Here is an 8,660-nt window from a genome sequence, read left to right as displayed (position 1 = left end):
TTGCATTTTCGTGAAATATGGAGAATTAAGAATTATCCTGTGCGAAGTAAACAGCGAGCGCCACGTTAGTAGACCGTAGTTTAATAATTGACTAACGTTCCAAGTGGCTATGAGGGCCGCGTGCAGCCCTAATGAAGTTATTCTGAGTCTCGAGCTGTCCCGGTTTATAGTCACATAGTAGATACATCCATAACATGGATGAATAAAGAAAACTTTGTTAACCGCGCATGACCGACTGACCAACTAACTCTCGTTAACAATTCGTCCCCTAGACCGAGAATTATGCTTCGGCAGAATGACGTCTCTAGTGTTTCTACCCGCGACAAAGATAGTAAAAGCGAGAATGGCGACCAACTACCTTAAACGTTAAATACGCCGATCATACCTAAGCGCCTCTAGCGATTTCTCAGAAATCACACACACACACCCTTTAATAAAATCACCTTCTGTTTGTAAACTTAGCGATGAATGAAGACATTTTCTTTAAGACCTTCTGCCTACTCACTGCAGCCTTGAATTGTAACGAATTGTTAGAAGTGAGAAAAGTGTAGGTATGGATACTGAAAATTCTTGCGAATGATATCGAAATAAAAATATTTTTAAATAAAACAATCGATAGAACAGATTTGTAAAATATACCGAAAATATTTCCCTCTTATATTCTAGTAATCAATAAATAACTATATATTTATAATCAAATTATACCTAACTAGAAAACGAAACAAGTTACATGACAACAGTGGAATGAGATAAATATAATTTCATTTCTATTCCGAAATAAAAGAGGAGTTTTCGTGTATATACATTTTTTTTCCAAGTGTACTCCAACAAATATTGTTTTATTGAAAAATATTTCTATTTAACATCTCTTTTGCAAGAATTTTTATTGTGTGTGTTTTTTTTTAAATTCCTAGTGAGCGGTCATAGGAGCCTCAAGGTAAATTCCATTTCGAGCCGGCCAAAAGATCCGCGTAGACAAAAGATGACTGATTTAAGAGTAAGTACCTTTATGCATATAACGCGAAGCAATATGGGATACATAATTAATCACAAAGAGCGTTATTAATTGACGCGGGTGCGAATGGTCAATCCAGAGCTAACTGACTCCGATTAGCGATTTTAGCTGCCTCATTCCAGATCATGGCCTTGTATTGTAACGGGAGGGAATGAACAATACTTGGACGGTCGATTAATCAACGTTGCGGCGCAACCGGCACGTAATAATCGTGCGCGTTCGTACCTCGTCGCCGCCGCGCCGGTTCACCAAGTTCGGAGCGATGGAGTCTTTAGCGGAAACAAAGGGAGATTAGCGCGCGCGGAGGATTACATCGAACGCGGATTCTGCGGGTGAAATTCGCGCTAGATATTACGGTTGGATTACGGCTTCGTCTTAACCCCTCTGACGCGCTGCGAAGTCAAAGTTTCCGGGCTAATATAATTTTCATCGGTGGAAGGAGGCTTTCGCCTGCGATGGCGATGCCGTAACTCCGGACAGGATAGGGGTTGAACGCCCAAAGTCCCGTATTGTCCGCGACGTTAGCGTTGAACCGTGTCTGAAACGCGATATAGCGAAAAGTCCCGAATAGCTTAATACCTTGGAAGCGGGAACCGGAGACTCGACGACCCGCGAATAAAAAGGAGGAAATGTTACACGGGGTGTCCCAGATTTTTGCGCCCTCCTGCCTTTCGACTGGCAGATTTTTAGGCAAACTTTTGGAGCCAATATTTTTCCTCCGGAAAAATCCAATTGGCGCGCATTTGCTCCCAAGGTATTGAACTGGATTTTTACATTTTAAAAAATCCTGATGAACGAAACGGTGAATATTTATAATGCGCGTTCGATGAAGGAAGAAAAAAAAAAAAAGAGAAGAAAAGGGAAGAAAATTACGATGCACCGGGGTTATCTCCGACGTGCTGAAAATGCATCGGAGGGTTAAACGAATTGGCACTGCGCTGAGCTCGATTAAATTATCGTTGAATTTATATTCGTTCCATCGCGGAGCTTTCGCTCGCTCGCTTACGACGTAATAAATGCGAGAGTGGTGACAATAGTCCCTCCCCTTCGTCCTTACAATATAATAAGCGTGAAAGTGGTGATAACAGTTTCTGCCTTTCTTCCTTTTTTCGTACAAGCTTTACGAAGATATGAATGAAGGTTTTGTGAGCCTTAACCGGAAGCGTAGAATACAGTCACGGTTTTGTATAAAATATTAAGAAATTCTGATATCGATCTCGATCTACCCATTACTCAATTATCCCATTATTATCGTGTCTGTCGTAAATTATTAGCTTCAACATAGTAATTTATGATCCCTTCACGTAAAAATATTATACATGTAAAAAGGTACACCACCGGTTAAGGGTTGAAGGGTTTATCTTGAAAGATTATCCTTCAGGGGTGGCGGAAAGGCACGCTGTACTGCCCGCTCGATTTAACCCTCATAAAGATTACCCCAGCAACACGCACGCATATTTACAGTTTTTGAATATTGTACACTTTGCGGGAAGCGAAAGCGGTAGAATTTCGACGAGTTCAATTTTTCCGCGGTACGGAAAAATAGATTATTTTAACGTCAATCATCGTCATTTCATCGCACACGTCGTAAATGCAACTTTTGCATCCCTACGGCGTCTGTTCTCGAAATTTGTTCACGAAAAGAACGGTTTTTGCTGAAGTATCTAAAAATTTAACTGGGTACTGAAAATTTTGTTGCACTACAGAAGTAATTCATTTGTTAAAATGTCAAAATTTTTTTGTAACGTTGTTCATTACGTTTCATTTTTTCCTCCATATAATTATTTTAATAATCCAACAAGATTGTTTTCAAATTTCTGTCTACTTAATGTCTAAATTCTAAGCAGAATATCGTAAGGCTCGTAATATGTTCTCGCAAGACTTGTAAGAACTTACAAGTACTTATAACTTTATGCAATATCTTTACACACAGCTTCTCGCTAGCCGTAAGATTTACAAGAAATTGTAGACATTTACAAATAATACGTCTTACGGTACATAAAATTAGAACATGATTCTACAAGTTTTTACAAGTCTTACGAGAACAAGTTACGAATCTTATACGATTCTGCTTAGAATTGATCTATACATTTTTAGATACTTTAAACATTCTTTCTGTGTATACTTCAAGTTCATATTTCGAAATAAATTTTACACAAATTTATTTCGAAATTCTTCGCGAATTCTTATCAAAATTAAACCGGTTCCAATCCTCGATGTTTTCACGACCGGTGATTCGTGAAAAATAGAAACTTCTATTCCGCTTGGAAGAACAGAGTTTTTTTTTTCATTACATACACTTTACACGCATCCCTCGCGTGCAATTAGATTTCCATAAATCATAATTCGGCTCGTCATAATTCAGTGCCAGAATTTAAATTCGTGAATTGAGTCTTATTAATTAATCGCTGAGTCTTCGCAACTGTACATTGATTAGGATTATTCAATTAGCAAGATTAACGGAAAAGAAATCGTAGAATCGCATTCGACGTTGAAATGCGAATCGAAGGGATCTCGTGAAAAATTTTATTGGACGTTGAAATGCGAAAGGATCTTGCGAAAAATTTTGATCCTTTAATGCCATTTTTAATTATCGGTCGCGAGGATGTGCGTGCATTCGTGATTGTGATTTACGTTGAAATTGGCATAGTTTTAAAAACAAACGCAAATTTCTACGCTTCGCTATCTATCGCACAAGGGTGCATTCGTTTAACGGTTACAATTAAAGACACCGAACATGGATTGCACCATTCGTATCTAAATAGTATATCAAATGTGGTCAATAAAAATGGGAGAGAGAGAAAGAGGACGACCAATCCCCCTCTCTTTCTACGATATTGTGATTGGTTGAATAGAAAGAGACAGAGAGTAGCTGTCTTCGCGACCTATTTCTTTCATTTTTATTGACTAATTTTACACACGACTGGCGCAGTCCATGCTCCATGTCTAGTTACAATGCTTCTCGTGCGCGCGCGCGCGGGCACACACACACACACGCACGCACGCACGCACGCACGCACGCACAAACTAAACACACGGTTGCCACCTTCCGACTGGTGTTCCGCTGGAGATCGACGGTCCACCTGCCGGAAATTACCTCCGGAGATCGATTACCTTTGTCCAAATTGCTACTTTCTCACTAAAAAAAAGAGCTCTCCGCCGAAGGATTTTTTTCGAAACCGGAAGAAACCGACGCGTGCACTTCAAACCAGGTCTGTAAAAAAGAAAATTTAGATCGGTTAATCGAAGATTTATCCCGTTTGCAGGAGATTCGTTCGAAAAGCCAGAGTGTCCAAAAATCAGAGAGCTGGCAACCGTGACTAAACATCAACTATTTTAAGGCCATTTTATGGGGAGTCGCGCGGAATCGTACAGCATCAGCGAAAAACCTTCGTCTCTTCTATTTCCCCAACCCCTACCTATCCTTTCTTTTCTCCCTCGCAATCTACGTCCTGAAATTCGATACGATCGCGATCCCGTTTCACATCTCGTCATCGGAGATTGATACCGGATGTAACTCAAGAGTTCAATTCTCTCAATGTCGCGGATACGGAAAAATAAACCTTACGACTATCGCGGCGTCTCCGTTGTCGAGGGGGGAAAAAAAAAAAAACATGCAGGTATCACTTTCGCGTGCAGCTAGTAGCGATATTTGATCTCGCGAAAATTGCAACGGTCTCGCGATCTCTCTGATCAGCACGAAACTGTAAAAAAAAAAAGCGACCGCTCGTTTTTACTTTTTGTTGCAATAATTTCTTTCTTGCATGACAGTTAATAATAGGAGACGAAACGATCATTTTGGTGCAATCTACTCTTTTTCCCTTGCACAAATTACAGAGAAGTTTAACGATAATCTTTAATCGCAAATATGTTCATTGTCTCGATTGAAGGCTGACTTTTCCATATATGGTAGTCGAGGATAATTCTAAAAACGTGAATTTATTTATTTCTGATAATTCCAATGCGGTAAATAATTATTTAAAAAGTAAACAAATTACATGCTGCAAAATAATAATTAAAATGAAATTATTTTCGCTGCTGTACGAAATATATCCCACCTTTATTGCGCGTATTTTACTTATTCCACCACGCGCGTGCAATACTTGAACAATTCGTGTGCAATCTTAATAGATAAATGACAAGGAATCAAGCTGCTATTTCTTATTGTCGTTTTGTGTGTTCTGCGATATTACATGTAACGTAACAATTTAGATTTTCCGCGTGTAATACAATCGTGTCACGATCGCGACAGGATTAATATGTTCTCCTGTAATCAACGTATGTTACTTAATCGCTGCATAATTATCATGCGTGAGGAAACGCGGTTTTAAACGAACAATTCACGGCGGAAAAGAACGACGTACGGTTTTCCTTTTCACCCATTTTCTCCCTTCCCTCTTTCGTTTCGTGCCGCTCGAATCGGTACGCTCGTACCGATAAATTTCGTTCGCTCGCGTTGAACGTCACGGTCTGTAAATTTAACCGACCGAAATCTACTTGCACAAGGTAATTATTTGGTGGTATCGTTTATTTAATCGTACGAAAGACGATCGATCCCCCTTTTACGTTTTCTCCGTTTTTACCCTAGATGCAAAAGTAAACGCAATTCGGCAGACCGAACATATTTCGTCCCGGGGAGGAAAAAAAAGATACGTGAACTAACAATAAAGGATAAAAAAAATAAATAAAAATGATAATCGACAATATATATTTTTTTTTATATAATAGTGCAATCAATACGGTATGTATATATATTTATATATAATATATATAGAATGATCAAGTTAATATTTACACTATACGTACTTCTACTGATTTTTTGCGAATCCGTGTGTTTGCACACAACAATTTTCGTGTGCTCTTAATCTATCTAGCTTCTCTACCGCATCGGTATGGGGCTATGGCAACTAACGTAATAATGGCAAGTACTTGCTGACGAAAAATTGAGAGAGCTGATACTTGACGGTGGTGCAAGTATAGACTTTGTGGAATGGAGCGATCGAAGAGTCGCGATGAAGAGAGACCGATGAATCAAGGCCGTTTTATTTCGTTTTGCGCAATACTGATAAATGCATCGTGTATGTTTGATCACACGGTGTATTTATCGAGATGACCAACTTGTTTTAATTCTCAAAATAAATAACGGTGTCTCTTCTTTTCGTATTTTTCAAAATATTTTTAAATCGTTCAAATCAGACATCCTGTACACGAGACGCCGATTATCCAGATGTAAAATGAGAGAGGGGACCTATATAACCCTTATTGATTATCCATACAAAATTTTCATGTGGAGAAAAATAAAACATAAGGTACGATATTAAAAGTAAAAAAAATCATAATATAAATATAAAAAAAAATTTATATAAATATTTCATATGAATATAAAAAAAAATATATAAAAAAGAAAGCATTTCGATGAGGAAGATAATGTAAAAATTGTTCCCTGTATTTTTTTTTCTTTGCGGATATCGATCGTCCAAGAGATTCAGTATTCAGGATAATCAGCGTCCAAACAGTTGATGCTTTTTTACCATACAGCATTCTGAAACTTCGAGACTTCATGCGAAATGCGCTCATTGCTCGCGACTAAGTCGATTAGCTCAACAATCCGGCACGCACAATCAACGTAATTGCTACATTGTATCGCACTTGTCGGGTTTTTTGTTTACGTACTGAAACCCTCTTGTCGGTCACGATACCAACTAGTTTTCCATTCTCTTCTTTCTTTTCCTTTTCTATTACAAGATGCGCTCTTCTCACTCTCAAGATTTCGCAATATCGTGAAACGACAATCACTTTGGTGGGAAACGTGCGATAAAGCTCTATTTAGCGTCAGCGGATCTTACACGCGGAACTGTGAAAATGACAAACACAACTGGAAGGGTGGGAGGGATGGGGTTTTGCTCTATTGCTGTGATCGAGTCTTATCTCTAATACATTCAACAACTAGAAACAGAGAAACACTGGAATCGTACCGCAGCCGAATATGAACGACCCACCATATGTATGTATGTATGTGTGTGTGTGTGTGTGTGTGTGTGTGTGTTCGCGCATGTATGTGTGTGGAAGTTCTTTGTGCAAACCTATTTTTACCTATCTCTCGCGTCTAAAGTGTCTGTATGTGTTCCTCCTTTCTTTCCTCGTTTTTCCCTTTTTTTTTTTTTGGAGTTTTAGGTCACGAGGGTGTAAGCCGTAAAACGCGTACGCTCGAGCAGGCGGAGTGTGGAAGCAGTCGGGAAGTTATTATACGAGTCCACGAATCGCTCGCCGCTTGATTACTGCCTCGTCCTACAACGTACATACATATATACACGGCTGCTGCGCAAAAACAATGTGTTCGAAACATTACTCAACATACATACTTGGGAAACTGCACGGAGAAAAAGAAATCGCCGACACGGCTGAATTTGTCACTGTCGCCGGTGAGTTTCGTTAGTTGTTATATTACGGATAGTGAAGAGACTTGCCGAGGAAGACGCCGATTCTGCTCGATAGAAATAGCCTTCTGCGATTTTGTCATTTTAATTACGATATTGTGGAATAATATCATGTTCTCGAGGCACTTTTACTGCGTCAACAACATCTGATATTTCTGGAGTTTGTCGCAGAAGCGTATCGTATCGCAGATCATCTTGCTGTAATACTAAATGAATTACAAAATTTCAACGAAAAAATTTATACAATATTCAACAAATGATTATTAATATAATATTAACGTTAGTAGATTTAAGCAAGTCTCATTGAATCACTGAATAAATAAAGCAGCAGTGACAGTTTATGCTGTGACGGAGAAGTTCCTTCTCTCGCTGTATATATGAAAGGGTAGAAATCGCAGAAAAATGCTCCCCTCGCGTATTCGGAAGGAAAAATGGCTCCGCACGGACGATGATAAATTTATACCTCCGAGAATTTCGTTTTATCCTTCCTCGGAAGAGAGATGAAGAATACGGTCGTGTGCATTTGCGCACGCGATTCCATCTCGATTGCTTCGATAAAAAAAAAAGAAAATAAAGAATGTATTTACACATACATACATTTCTGCAACATATATCATGTATACACAACAAAATGATTCTGTCCAAGAATAATGCAGAATATTCAGTGTTTAAATTCAATCGATAATTTACACAATCCGATAAATAATGACAAATAAAATTCTATGATCACACGGCCAATTTAGAGAGCGGCGTAAACTCTGACCGATAATTCGAACATGAAAAAAAAAAGAAAATAGAAATGATTTCTAAGTGTGCATCTGGCATAACTGCAATATACATAATATAATTGAACCGCATATTGTTATAATCTCGTTCCATCGCCGCATTCTTCTGCAATTCCTCCACTTCAAAGACAGAAAAGGATCTACGAACTTTTGTCAAACGAACAATTATTAAACAAAACAACAGATCATACAATATATCACTCAAGAACCCAAAAGATTCGATATACATCTTATTTTTTCCCTTGTTTAAATTTAACGCTGCGTGAAAAATGCCTTTCACTTAATATCTTCTCCCATTCAGTACTATTTGTAAATATATACATACCATATATGTGTTTTTGCGTATATGAATATATGTATTCATGTACACATATCTCTGACAAACAAAGTCTGCAAAAGATAAATTTAATCTCAAAGTAACTA

At 38.3% G+C, this 8,660-nt stretch overlaps 1 long non-coding RNA gene across 1 annotated transcript; it reads right to left on the bottom strand.

Annotated features, from left to right (window-relative positions):
- Positions 1 to 7,137: 7,137 nt before the first annotated feature.
- On the bottom strand, positions 7,138 to 8,654 carry LOC108753323. The gene is made up of 2 exons (XR_001939614.1): positions 7,378 to 8,654; positions 7,138 to 7,303 (listed from the first exon to the last, which is right to left on the bottom strand). It is a non-coding gene; the product is annotated as an uncharacterized LOC108753323 (long non-coding RNA).
- Positions 8,655 to 8,660: the final 6 nt, after the last annotated feature.

The sequence above is a fragment of the Trachymyrmex septentrionalis genome, unplaced genomic scaffold (genome assembly GCF_001594115.1).
Source record: "Trachymyrmex septentrionalis isolate Tsep2-gDNA-1 unplaced genomic scaffold, Tsep1.0 scaffold69, whole genome shotgun sequence".
NCBI lineage: Eukaryota > Metazoa > Arthropoda > Insecta > Hymenoptera > Formicidae > Trachymyrmex > Trachymyrmex septentrionalis.
Note: the sequence above shows the minus strand (reverse complement) of the source record. Positions and strands in the feature narration are given on the sequence as shown.